The sequence below is a fragment of the Nanorana parkeri genome, unplaced genomic scaffold, assembly GCF_000935625.1.
Source record: "Nanorana parkeri isolate BGI_ZX_2015 unplaced genomic scaffold, ASM93562v1 scaffold1564, whole genome shotgun sequence".
NCBI classification, from domain to species: Eukaryota; Metazoa; Chordata; class Amphibia; order Anura; family Dicroglossidae; genus Nanorana; species Nanorana parkeri.
Window position 1 is genome coordinate 89,390 of NW_017307832.1, and position 14,730 is coordinate 104,119.

Consider the following 14,730-nt stretch of genomic DNA (forward strand, 5'->3'; position numbering starts at 1 on the left):
AAAAACACAATGGCCACAAGGTGGCAGCATAACAAAACCCAAAGCAATACACAATAAAATACCCTACAACTGCTGAAGGCAGCACAGCAGTTTTGGTTACTTTAAATGGCTTATAACATCTACATATGAAAATTGCATAGTACTAGTTTTGTTGTACAGTGAGGCAGATTCATCAAAACTGGAGCAGACAAAACCCGGAGCAGCCGTGCATGGCAACCAGTCAGCTTCTCTCTCTCATTTTCAAATCTTAACTGAACAAACTGAAGAGAGAAGCTGATTGATTGCCACGAGCAACCGCTTCAGACACTGTCCACTCCAGTTTTGACAAATTCCCCTCACTGCATATAATTCGTGGAATCTGTACTTATTCTGTATGTATGGACACTGCACAGTATCACTTCTCTCGTCCTGTATGCTGGGTATAGTTCTCAGTATGTGATTTTATCTGCCAAAATGTTTTAGGATTCAGCATCCCCTGCCGAGCTGTAGAACCTTGATCACTGATCCACCCCAAGTCCAGTGATTAGGCAATGAAGAAGTTTCATCATAGCAATCATGCCATCACTCCGCTCTCTTTTCCCACCAGCTTCTCCTAGTGTTAGACCGACAGGACTGTGTGATGCAACAAGGTCTGAGAAGTTCACACGGCTGATGCTTCTTCTTTCAGTCCAGACCCTGCAACTGTACCAACTTTTCCTTGTACAACACTAGTTTGCAAGCATGTGCACCATTTCCAGTGGCATTTATTAGTCAGTACCTGGTTTTCTTAGTTCTACCATGCAGTGTTGCAGAAGGGAAGCATGTTACAAACTTCACTGGATGAGTCCATGCTTTCATACACAGTGCTCCATTGTAACCAAGGCTTGGCTGGTAATAATTAGCTCTAAACCCACAATATAATGAATAAGTACTTTATTAAAGAGTTTGGCTCGTGAGAACACAGTCCATCATTTACTGAGCAGGATTACCAGAATAATTCTTGCAAGCAATGCAAACTTGTTTGCATGTTCTCCCTGTGCTTGCATGGGTTTCCTTCCACAGTTTAAAGTCATGCTCGTAGGTTAATTGTCTCCTTTCTAAATTGGCCCTAGTGTATATGCATGTGACATAGGGACCTTATTATGACCCCCCGATCTATATGAGCAAGTGGGAAATGGAATTCACACGCAAACTAACTCCTGATGAAACAAATTTAATATTTTCCTTAATGACCTCTTCCTCTAATGATGTCCCTATCTTGGAGACCAATTATAATTAATATGCAGATGGTATAATGTCCCTACTAAAATACATAAATTCAATACTCATTATGATTCTAACTGCTGGTGATTATGTGGATCTTTTAACTCTCTACTATGTCCCCCACCGCCACCAGCTAATAACTCGCTGACTGCCCAGGACATTGCCACTCATTTCAAAAACAAAATAGATACAATTCGGGATCAGATCACCACTGTGCAGCCACCTTCCCCTATTCATGTTCCAGACCCTCCATCACACTTGTCACTCTCCTCTTTTGACCTGGTCACCACAGAGGAGGTTACAAAGCTTCTCTCTGACACCCACCTCACCACATGCCCCCTGGACCCTGTTCCCTCACCACTACTTCGGTCACCTTCATACTTTATCCTACACTCTCTTACCCACATTTTCAATCTCTCACTCTCTACTGGAATCTTTCCCTCCCCTCTAAAGCATGCCCTGGTCACCCTAATACCCCAAAAAACATAAATGGACCCTACCGACCTCAACAATCTCAGGCCAATCGCCTTACTGCCATTCACCTCCAAACTCATAGAACGCCTTATCTACAGCCGCCTGATCCGTCACCTCGCTAATAACAACCTTCTCGATCCCTTACAGTCCGGCTTTCGCCCCTTACACTCCACTGAAACCGCTCTCCTAAAACTCACTAATGACTTACTAACTGCTAAGATTAAACCCTTTTGGACTTAAGTCACTTCTATTATTCACAAAGTATGTGGCATACGACTACCCTTAGACCCATAGCTCTGCCTATTTTACCTTACCTCGCCTAGTAAATATAGGAAATATTTTGTTTCCTTTATGCTAAGTCACTAATATTGGAGGACAACTCGCATACCCTCAATATTCAACTGGTTTATAAAATTAGACTCTACTAGACTTCTAGAAGAATCGTTGTATTCTAGCCGGGATGATTATACCTCTTTCTATAAAATCTGGGCAAGCTGGTTGAACTTTAAGGCCTCAGATTCATACTGTGTTAATTTATCGATCTAATTCATTTTCATTTACTTTTAAAATTGTTTCATAATATGCGATATATCTTATAGTTCTCACTTATTTAATGGGTAAGATCCATGTACTTTATGATTTGAATTAGTTCAAATACCATAACCAGAGTTTGTCTTTGTCATTCCCCTGTCTATTTGTCTTCCTTCCCTTTTCTTATATTATTGGACATGAGTCAACAAGCTCTATACTGACAACATATTTATTGGGATAAAACATGGCAAAGAAGTACTGAACATGTATTTGTTTTTTATTTTGCCCTAACATACAGTGTTTAGGTAGGATAGGGTTAACTCTAAGAGGATGCTTTAGGATACTTTGTAGTATTGTCGTTATTGGCACACTTTGTGGAGCTATGAAACTATAAGCACTAGACAGCTGGAGTTAACAAACCAGGGAGTACAGTTGTCCTTCCATCTTCTTCCAGAGATAGCAAATTTCTTGTTTGATGAAGGCTTGGGACTAGATCACCTTTCACAGAACTTATTCTTTCAGCTGGTTTACTCAAAGGTATATTTGATGCATCACACTGGTTCCAATGATACCCAAATAAACTGCCACTGGAGTGACAACTCACATGTAGCTTTTTGATAGCGATGGCTACAGAAACTAATAATTTTTCTATACAACAAATACAGGGCAGAGCTTTAACAGAAAGGTGCTTTTTGGGTGATTATGGTTGCTTTCTTTGAATACCATAAATATCTGCACTAAAGAGCGTTAACAAGTATCTTCTGTCAATAAGATATGACACGAATGATAACGCTATATATTTTTTTTAACTTGTTTAAAAAATGGATGACCCATGGTATTTCTCTTAAAAAAAGTTAAGGTAAGTAAAAGTAAACCACCACAATCCCCTCAAAGAACAACCAGTTGCAATTCTTGTGTAAAAAGATGTATATTTTTCTTTTAGTACAGCATTTTGAAAAATACACATAACCCTAACCCCTAAAAACAATATGCATAAAATGCGTGGTTTTGGGACCACGCAGGGTCCCTTCTTCTGGGCGACGTTCTTCTTCGTCGACCAGAAGGGACCCTGCATGGTCCCAAAACATTGGCTGTATGACACATGTGACAATTTAATAAAAAGTGCTTTACTTCTTGCACACATAATCGAGTGCTGGTGACTTCTATTATGGACCCTCCAGAAGGAAGGACAGTGTCTACACGAATTCAGAGATGATCTGAGGATCTACAGCTGAGTGATACACAGATAAGATACATTTTTGTTTATAGTTAAAGTACTTAAATATATTTTTAAGATTTAACTCCTGAGTTTAGTGTCACTTTAAAATATATGTAAAGTCACACAATAGAAAGCATGCTATGACATTCAAACACCATTGTGTTAAACAATTGTCCACCCCTATTAAAAAGAAAAAGCAGCTGCATACCTTATTTTTATCATTTACCGTATATACTCGAGTATAAGCTGAGATTTTCAGCCCATTTTTTTGGCTGAAAAGTGCCCCCCTATATACGGTATATTTTCTGTCTTCCAATTTTGAGTTCCATAATGCCAGTGTTTTGGCAGTAAGGGTCCTGCCAATATCTGCTATACCCTCCATTTCAGAGTGACACGTTTTGTGCGCTGCTAATAGCCCATCCCCTTGCCCCACACCTAATCTTAGGCTCACCAACTTCCAAAAATTCTTAGGTTTGCTCATCACACGTGTACCCTGCTGTTTGTTTAGCTTCTGTCCAGTCTGATACGATTTACAATGAGTGCAAGGAGACTCACTCATCTAAAATTATAATCTGAAAAGCTCTGCACAAATGGTTGGCACTAGAATAATAATAATAATGTGGATCTGAAACACATGCCATTTTTAGGCACATGTGTATTAGTGGTTACATAACCCCTAACATCCCCTCTGAATAGGGGGACAGCTTGCCAACCTCCTGCAGCAGTCACTATACAGGTATCCGACAGTACTATCTGAGGGATAATGAGGCATCGTTTGCCTAAGTATCATCCCTTTCAAAGAAATGTGTATTTCAACTTTCAAAGTTGATCTGTATTCCACTGCAAAAAGCAGCACTCAACTGTTCTCTTTTAAAAAAAAATAAAAAACCTATTAATCGACAGGAAGTCATGGCGTACATGATTAAGTTGTCTTCACAGGCACAGTAACATCTTGCCAAACACAGAGAGGGGAAATTATAAAAACTGGAGCAGCTGTGCACGGCAACATATCAGCATCTCTCTTTCATTTTCAAATCTTAACTGAACTAACTGAAGAAAGAAGCTGATTGGTTGCCATGGGCAACTGCTCCAGATTTTGTCTGCTCCAGTTCTGATGAATTCCCCCAGACGGTATATTTAACCTTCACTGCTACTATGTTAGAGCTGTCATAAAAACCTGGTGCTTGAGGTTCTGGGGGCTCACTATGCAATGCTAGGGCCCAAGCAGAATATCAACAGTACAATATAAACACTGTCACTTGAGGAAAGCCATGACTTTGCTATCTGCAAGCTTTTTTTTTTTTTTTTTAGTATTCTGACAGTTGCAGTCGTCAAAAAAAAAAAAAAAAAAAACGGCATAAGAATGCATAGCTAGATTCCTATTGGCTATTTCACTTTGCAATAGCCAATAGCAAACTAGCTAGAACAATAGCCATTTTGCAATAGCAAACTAGCTATTGCACCCGCCCTCTGCTGCTTTCAATCACCTGAAAAGGACCTGATAGAAAAATTCAGGTCCCCCTCTGCTGATTGACAGCAGCAGTGGGCGGGTGCATTAGCTAGTTTGCTATTGCAAAGTGAAATAGCCAATAGGAATCTAGCTATGCATTCGTATACCTTTTCTTTTCTGACTGACGGTCGGGCCGCAGCTCCCGATGTCAGAAAAGGAAAAAAAAAACTATTGCAGGGAAAGGTTTACTCTGCTCGATTGAGCAGATTAAACCTTGCCGGGAGGAAGTGTTTCTCTCCCAGGCGGCCGGGAGTCGCTATCTAATAGCGGGAGACTCCCGGAGCGTCCGGGAGAGTTGGGATATCTAATGATGTGCAAATATTGTTAAATGCTTTCTAAAGATGCTGCACTGTTTAGGCCTTAAAGGTACCCACAGGTAGTAGACGGTTTGTTCAAAGATCAAGTTATGATCATGATTTTTGTGGGTGATCTCATCATACACCCTGTGCTGACTGATAGCAGCTTATGAGATTTGATTCAAGCCAATTTGTGCTACAATATGCTTGTGACCAGGGCTTGTGGACTTATGAGGCAGAATAAGAATGGGGACGTTAGTTGCAAGTTAGTTAGCTAAAGCAATTCACAGCTGGCATTCAGGGATCCCTCAGGGAGTCTGTAAGAATCCTAGTACTCTTGTCTTCTATTCTACCAGTAAACATTGGTTAGACACTGCGTAATACCTAGTTGCCTTCACATATAGAACCTAATAATACTTGCGTCTGAGGATATATTTGGCTCACATAATTTCTAAGCAGGCTTGAGATTAGCGTTAAAACAAAATAAAAATCGCTGGAGCAAGCAAACCCACAGTTAATGATATACTTCTATTCTGTTATTTGTCAGAACCAGAGATAGATGTAATAGGAAAATGAGTAAAACAGGATTATGGGTGCCTCTCTGTTACTATGTATAGTTGCATTGCAAGGAATGTTGTTGCTATGGTAACTGGAATCCTTAATCTATTTTTGTTGACAAGTGAAATAAATGTACTTTACTACTTGACATACATTCTCAAGTACCAGTTATAGCTCAACTACTTCTACCTTTTTAATCAACAAAATTAAAGCAAGAAAACAAGTAGTATTATGACAGAATTGCAGTAATTCAGTTAACTATAAGCCAAAGTAACTTTCCACAGTAGCCTGAAAAACAAATGTGGTCTGTTTTGGTGTTACAGTGGATGCCAAAATGATACATATTTTTTAAAAATAAAGTGGGTTACCACAGACTGAGCAATGTACCCCCACCCAGTGGTAGGTAATGAAAGCAGATTGGATGGCTTCCCAGCACTCATGACACCAAGTACTACCCACTGCTAAGTGTCCAAGGGTTAAATTACATCCGGTGACTGGTGGCTGCTTACTCACATTGCTCCCATGAGTTGTGACAGCAGCACCCATACACCTCCAGTGTACTGCAGGCTGAAAAAAGACTCCCAGTAGTTGCTGGAGTTCCAGGACGCCTGCTGCATGATCCTCCCCGATTGGAGAATCAACTAGTCACAAAATCTAAGTAGCATCTTGAGGAATGTGGTTTGGGTGCTTGCAGTGGAGGTGATGGGGTGAAGGATCAGTGAAGGCTAATGAACACCATAGCTGTTAGGCATCCCTCACCCATAGCAGTTAGTTTGATCATTGTCAATCAGCATGTAAATGGTAGCATCTTCCATCCAAGGAAAGACATGCATTTCCAGCAAGGAATCTCCATGTTTGAGAGTAAGCACTTCTGATTTCAGAAGCTGTAGTTGTGTCATCTATAGTAGCTGTAAATGAGACAATGCTCCCTCTAGTTTTACATTGGGCTTTAGAATGGGGTAGGCCATGCTAGTACTTTCAAGATGTTGAAATTGCAGGTAAGTACCTAATGTTAATTAACCCAGCTGACCTATAAAGTTATTGCTTCCATTTCACAAGTGTATCCCTTTACACTAATTTGCATCTGCTTTGCCGTTTCAAAATCAAGCTTGTTATGAAAACAATCTACGTATAGAGGTATTCTGGTAACATGGTGCTGGTAAAAAAGTAGACCCGTTTCCTACAGCAACCACAAGAATCCAAAATGAATTGGTGCACATAAACAGAAACCTGGCTACTATATGCAATGTTAAATGTTACAGAATTCCTCCCTGTGTGCATAGTAATTCCCATGCATTATTGAGCCTCTAGAATCATTACAAGGAAAGCACAGTCTCAAGAACTTGCAAAATTATAGGTTATCATAACACAATCTTTTATGGACAAGCACAGAGCTTTTGTTCTGTGAAAAGGCATGTTACTACAGTTCTTTGGTAGTGTACGAAAAACAATACCTACACATAGCCAAACATCTATCTTGTGAAGAACAAAACATGTCTCATGTAGCTATCTATATTTCAGAATCACCTGGTGATTACATTACCGTAAACAAGGATTGAGAAACTGGATACCTTCATTTGAATCTAGATTAAATACCAAATGAGATCAAAAGAACATCCAATAAAGAAGTAATTACTGGAAAAGAAAAAAAAAGTAGAAATGGTAGAGATAGTTTAGTAATACTGTTTCCTTTGAGGGTCCATTCACACCAATGATTTCTGAAGATTCAAGATCCACCCAAACCTCTAACTCCTGGATGGTTAGAGAAACATTGTCTGACTCAAGGTGCAGAAGAGCAGGGCCATGCACTGGTAGTGTAGGGGTCCCATGGCAAATTGTAGAAATTGCTAATGCACTGAAAAAATGGGCACATGTAAGCAAGCACCTGTGATGTCCATAGAAGCCAGAAAGTAACCCTGGCTGAGGGAAATGATGACAGATCTGGTGGATTCTATTCCAAAATGTCTTGAAGTCAAATTAAAAAAAAATAGATAATATAAGATCCAAGATGGGGCAAATGCTTGCTTCAAGTCTGGTAACAGTAAACAAGTTGGATTAAAACCCGTGGAACTGTTCTGCGGCAGGAACTGGGACAATAACACCTTGATCCAGAAAACCCAAAAGGAGCCTGATGGAGAGGGGGTAGGGGATGAAATCTGAGTTAGTAGCCCTGGGACACCACCTCCCACACTAAAGAATCTGGTATACAAGCTGTCAAGCAAAGGTCAACAGACATTCCCCCAACTCTGGAAAGTGGGGAAGCACCTACATGTAGAGGGAGTCTTGTCAGAGGATTTGGCATACTTGAAGTCGATAGGGAGATGGGGAAGCTTGGGGGTCCTTGACACTAAAGTCAAGGAAGTGGAGAAAAAAGGGTTGTTTATAGACGGGCAGCATCCTTTATAATAGTAGAAGAATATTAGAGCTTATATTAGAATTGGAAGAGACATCCCTCAAAGGCCATGCGGATCAAATGCTTTTTACACAATGGTTCCACGGTCCAGCATGTTAACCATAGTTCCCTATGCATATGCACTGAAAAAGAGGGACAAATGAAAGAAAAGATAAGAGGCTCTCACAACAATCATCACAGCTGCAATTTAATGATACAGCCATCAGCTCCACATGTTCAACAAGCAAGAGATTAACTGCAGCAGTGGTTAGATCCCTTTAAAGTTCAAAAAAACAAAGTCACAGCTAGAATTGGGTTCAGAACAGGACCTGTGTGGCAGTCACCTTATTGTATGGCAAGATGGATCAACTAAGGGAACAGGCCATTTGCGAGCAAAATCCTCACAAAACAAATGTACAGCCAGTAGTAAGCAACTTTTCCAATCTCCATAATGAAATACTTGACTTGAAATAGCACTGGTAGAAGCAGCACGATGATCCTCTAGTTTTACAGTAGTGAGACTGCATCAAGAAGAGAGAAAATGTCTCCTTAATTTGGAAGTAAAAGCAGTAGTATACAACTCCTCAAGGGTAAGCTCATCAGTCAAGGATTTGAGCGACTCAGAATCAGTTTCTGCAGCTGAGAAGCTTTTAAGGCTGTGGTGAAATCAGATATAGAATTTGCTTGAGTGTCAGCCAATAACGTTCATTTGGGTCATAAAATCTTGCATGATCATGGTAAAAACTCTAGCCTAGAGCGAAGAGGACCCAACCACACCCAATGGAGCTAAATAGGACTCAGAGAAGGGGAGAGTAACATTACAGGGCAGCATAACTCCAGGCTGCAGATAGCACCGTCAGTAGACATGATGCAGGCAGCTCCCAAGGAGTTCATGAAAAGTGAACTGGGGGCACCAGGTACAACTGGACTGTTAAGCCAGTAACTAGAATCAGATATGTTGCAGCTGCAGTGTGACAAGTCCTTGAATACCTAGACAGCTAGTAGCAAGTGAGGGTCAGTGACAAGAAGGTTGAATGGCCCGAGGTGGCCAACTTCACTGTAGAAATCAGCAGGAACGGATTAAAGTTTCCTGTGGCTCCTCACAAGCAGCAGCCGTAACCGATGTAGCAAGCCACCCTGTGGATGACACCACAAAGCCCCACAGTGGTAATCCCTTCCACAGCAAAACCAGCAAGAAACTGGGTGTAATTGTGTTCAGTGACCAACAAAAATAAGAGATCCCAATGGACGGTGCGACTGGCCTACTCACCAAGTAAGTCTTCAGACATAGGTCAAGCACAGAGGCAATGCCATTCGCTCTGGACCTGGAAATTGCTCTACAGCAAACTTAACCAGAACTGGATCTGGAAAGCACCCCATAACAAACCCAGTGCCTGAAGTCTTGACCTGGACCTGGAAATTGCACCCCATATCAAACCCAGTGCCTGAAGTCTTGACGTGGACCTGGAAATTGCTCTACAGCAAACTTAACCAGAACTGGATCTGGAAAGCACCCCATAATAAACCCAGTGCCTGAAGTCTTGATTGAAGAAAAAAGTGCAGTATAATAGGTAAGTCTTTACAACAGCTGAAGAAAAGGCATCCATCCTCCTAGGACTCTAGCAAATAACAGAGGCATGCTGGTAGTAGGAGGGGTTATACCCTGGGCTGGCATACAGTTATTTTTTTGTTTGGATTGGAAAGAAAAATATTTACATACCGTATATACTCGAGTATAAGCCAAGTTTTTCAGCCCATTTTTTTTGCTGAAAAGTGCCCCCCAACTAAATAAAAAAAAACCACTAAAGAGAGAATAGGAGGAAGAAGTTAATTAGGTCTGACTAGGATTAACTAAGTGTTCATAACAATGTTACAAGGTATTTATCAATGATGCCTGGCTGTTTTAGTGAATTTGCTGGATATATGCCACTGTTGCTGGACATTGGGTATACAAGGTAATCCCAAGGTACCTAAAGTTTCTTTGGTACCTCATACACCCAAAATCCAGCAACAGTAGCACAGTCACATAAAGGCTCTTAGGCCTAGGCACCTGCACCATTTGCCACTACCAATAGCGATCTTCTATAGAGAGGGAACTCTGGGTGTTTCACACATTGCTAAATAAATAACCAAGTAAATGAAATACAAAACGTGAAAAATACAGACATGAACAAATTTGTACAACTCACTGTGATAATGATTCAGTCCTCCTAAAAAGTGATGAAATTAAAAGCAATCTCTTCCGGTTGTATACCTGCATATCTTTTGTATGCCAAAGAGTAAAGCAAAGAAAGCGTGAAAAGAGAAAAATTATTGCTTAATCTACAAAGATATTCAAAAAAGACCTGGACCTATTTGATTGTTCAATTATAAATAAGATTATAGTGATTTTTCAAACTGTTTTCTATAATTAGTATTACACGTTTTCAAATCTATAATCAGTCAGTCAGTCTATATGAATGGAAAAAAGTGGCCACCCTGCTGCTTGGTATCACCGTGTGCACCACACTGAACATGGGCCTGAGAAAGCAAAGGAAAGATGTGTCTGAGGAGGTCCGAAAGAAAATTATAGACCAGCATGTCAAAGGTAAAAGCTAATAAACCATCTCCAAGTAGCTTGTTCCTGTGACGACAGCAGTTACAAACATTAAGATGAAAAATGAGGCTTTCAAATAAAAGAACACCATACTTACTGTGAAATATGGAGGAGGCTCAGCTGTGTTTTGGGGCTGTTTTGATGCGTCTGGTATGACGCACCTTGAATCTGTGCAGGGCACAATGAAATCTAAAGGATATCAAAGAATTCTGGAGTGAAATGTACTGCCTACTGTCAGAAAGCTCTGCCTCAGGCACAGGTTGTTGGTTCTCCAAAAGGGTAATAACCCAAAACACACAGCTGAGGTGAGGTTCGGTTTCCCCCACGCTTGTACCAATTACTGCTGTACATCATTAACTGCATGATTGATGCACACTTTTATGGGAGTTCTTCTATATCGATTTTAATAAATAATTTAAGCTATTTTGTACAGAAAGCACTATGGTCTGTTTTTTGCCTTTGAAGAGACTTGGTGAAAGAAAAACAGTCTGAGGGTTAGAGTTTTAATAGAGAACCATCATTGGAGGAAGGTGCAGTTTCCACATGTTGCCATTGGAGATACTACAGTATGTATACCCACTGTGTAGTGAATTGGCTTGTTTGACCTTTTGTGATTTATAGGTCCAACTATAAAGGTGAGCCCTCTTCCATGTGGGCGTTAGCACATATATTATCAAGTATCCCTGGTCATGGAGCACAAAGAGTCATAATGTAGTAAACTCCCCATTATCTGGCATTTAAGCAACTGGCACTCTCAAGCAACTGGCAAAAACAAAATCGAGGACATATGTCCTCGATTTCTTTTGCCGGTGGCTTGATGCACACTAAAAAATGTCAGTTGCTTGGTACACACTAAAACTTTTGTTAGCAACTAAATGTATTTAGTTGCTAACGAAATTCTTTGTTTACATTCTGCTGTTGGCTGTGACTATATTCCGCGGTCGGCAGCAGCAGGTAAACAATCGGAAGCAATAGCCAGCCTGCTATTGTCTATTTCAAATTGCAATAGCCAATAGCAGGCTGGCTATTGTGCCCACCCACTAAGCAGAGGAGTGGACCTGAGAGAGAACTTTCATAGTTTCACCTTACTGAGTACAATTGCCTTTCACATGACAAGAATCAAGTTCCTAGAAAGTACTATTTGCAAAAATATAATTATCTCTGCGGGATATTCGCATTTAAAAGATGCTTGATAAACTATGTTTTCCCCCTTTACCCTTTTATGTTTTGGCACAGCATACAAAAATGAAAAATAGTAGGGTGATAAAGAGTTTGAATGTAACATGTTCACATGAAGGTACTCTATATCACAAGATGTACAATAAGACTGCATAGTCAAAAATAGATCCAGGTAGCTACATTTAAAGTAGACCTTGCAGTAGAATGCAAGGACTGCATACACAGTCCAGACCCCCTACTCTGTAAAAATTACCTGGTTTAAGTAGGTGTATAAGGCAACTGTAAAGAAAAAAAAGTTAGTTTTACTTACCTTACCCTGTCTTCCATATCGCTGGGCCACTGGCCCTCCAAGGAGATTCATTGGGAATGAAGAGCAGGCCAAATCTTGTGAGTAAATAATCTAGTCCATTGCAAGAGAGTATTCTCACAAGGTTTTGGCTGCTCTGTATTCCCCAGCATATAGCTGGAAGAAGCCTGAAGTCACCCTTGCATATGTGCTGTGGATGGACGATGGGGTGTAAGGCGAGAATCTAACTTCTTGCTTTACACCTACTAACACCGGGTGAATTTTTACAGGGGACGGAACCTGGACAGTATAGGCAACCCTTGCACTCTACTGCAAGGTCAGCTTTAAGTAATACTATATTCCACTACTTAGGCACACAGTATGTTTTGCTACTACAACATAAATTACATATTGACCTTTGTTATTTTTAAATGTATGATGTTCATGTGAAGTAGTGCAAAAAAAAAGCAGCTCTAGAATGTCAGCCCCAGTCTCAAGAGCTCAGCTCCAATCTAATTTCAACTCCACTCTAGAAACTCAGCTCCAGCCCCTATCTAAAAAATTTGAGCAGTTTCCTCCAGCCTGAGGGTCTGGAGCCCTGCCAACCTTAATTTAGATTGAGAAGGCACATGCGAGGACCTTTTGTAAATCTACAGGCATCTTTAGCCTTTCCTGCTCCTACTGACTTTTCTAACAGACAAGATAACACATTATTTTCATCTCCAACATCTACCAGTAACCAGGTTTGACCATGCCAGACAAAACAATAGGTTATCCTGTTGCAGCTCATAAAAAAAACAAAAAAAAAAGAGTTGCTCTAGTCAGAGCTTACAAAAAGGGCTGAGAATATTCCTTTCACCTATATGACAGTGCTAGGCCAAAGACCACTGGTGTCAAATGGAGTGAATCACATGCTCCTCCATACCCTGATGTATCATCTTTGTTACCAGTAGCTGAATAAAGCAGCAGGGAGGTGAAAGTAATGTATGTATGTTTCACTGAAACCCTATTTTCAGCAAGAACAAAAGATTATGCTCAGGACAAGGATATAGATTGAAATGACTAGTGACTTGGATAGGCCAATCCCGTGGACTGGCAAGAATCTTAAAATGGGTACCAAGTGGAATATTCAACCTAGAGTAATAAAAAACGGCACACTCCATCATCCCTATAGATGTGCAGCTTTTTTAAATCAGAGATAAAACAACCAGTGTAATAAAAATTAGACTCAGTGCAATACTACGTTCCATGCAACAGGCTACCTGCAACTTGGCCTCATTAACAGGAACTGAAGGTGAGCATTTTGGAAAATCCTGTCAACAGAATACTATGGCCAATGGAAGTGAGATCTGAATACTTTTGGCAGTTCATTACCATGGTGTCCTTTTCTCTACATTGCATTCTTAATTTTTATTATACATAATGCAACAAGGTTGAGTGGGAACAAAGCTAGAGACTAAATAAGGGAAATCCCACTGATAAAGGCCCCAAGAAATAGTAGAAGCCAGCGGGTGACCTATATCTGAAATTTATTAACGCAGTTTTATTATAAATAAAGCACATCATCTTTCTTTACAAATGGTGTAGAAAGTGTTTTTTTTAACTGTTAAAAAAAATTCAACAGTATTTATAGCCTTCTGGAAAACAATACACAAAGAAATACAACAATAGAAATACCACCACCCTGTGATTTTGCTCTCATAACAATGAAGATAGTATTAATGACTGTAGTTGCTTAATAAAGAACTCTGGGCACAAGTTTTAATAACCCTTGCAGTGGGGCTTCCCCCACACCACCCCCCGCCCCCCTGGAAGGGTTAACTGCTTGTTTTTGCCTAGGGTAAAAGAAAAAGAGTTATACTCACATGATATTTGGAGCCGACTGGTTCTTAGACTGGTCCCCCTAGCCTCTCTCCCCTTCTGCTGCAGTGGACAAAGTATCTTCAAGTCATCACATCCAATAGAATGTTTAGAACGTGAGGACACCGAGGGACCTACCATTGCTGCAGCGAGAGGGGCTGGAGGGAGCACTGCTGGCACCAAGGATTGGGTGAGTAAAACCTTTTTTTTTTAACCCTAATGAGCAATTAACTCTTGGAGTGCAGTGCTAGCCCCGCTGTAAGGGTTAATAAAAGTTGTGCCTGGAGTTCTTTTTTAATTCAAAACAGCCATACACAAAGAACCAGATTTAAGGATGTGTGTAGTGAGGCAAACATGGGTCTGATTTACTGTGTTCACATCCTCTCACTCCACAGTGCTATAAATCAAGTCCACTTTTCTTTTCTGTTAATTATTATTTGAACATATTTTCCTATAAAGATCACTGGAGCTAATTTATAATTAGGTGTCTAAGCCTCCAAGACCTGTAGATGGTATAAGAATACACATGTCTTCTCAGTGTCTTCATTTCATCACCTCTTTCCATTTAGCACATGAAGCAGAAAGCA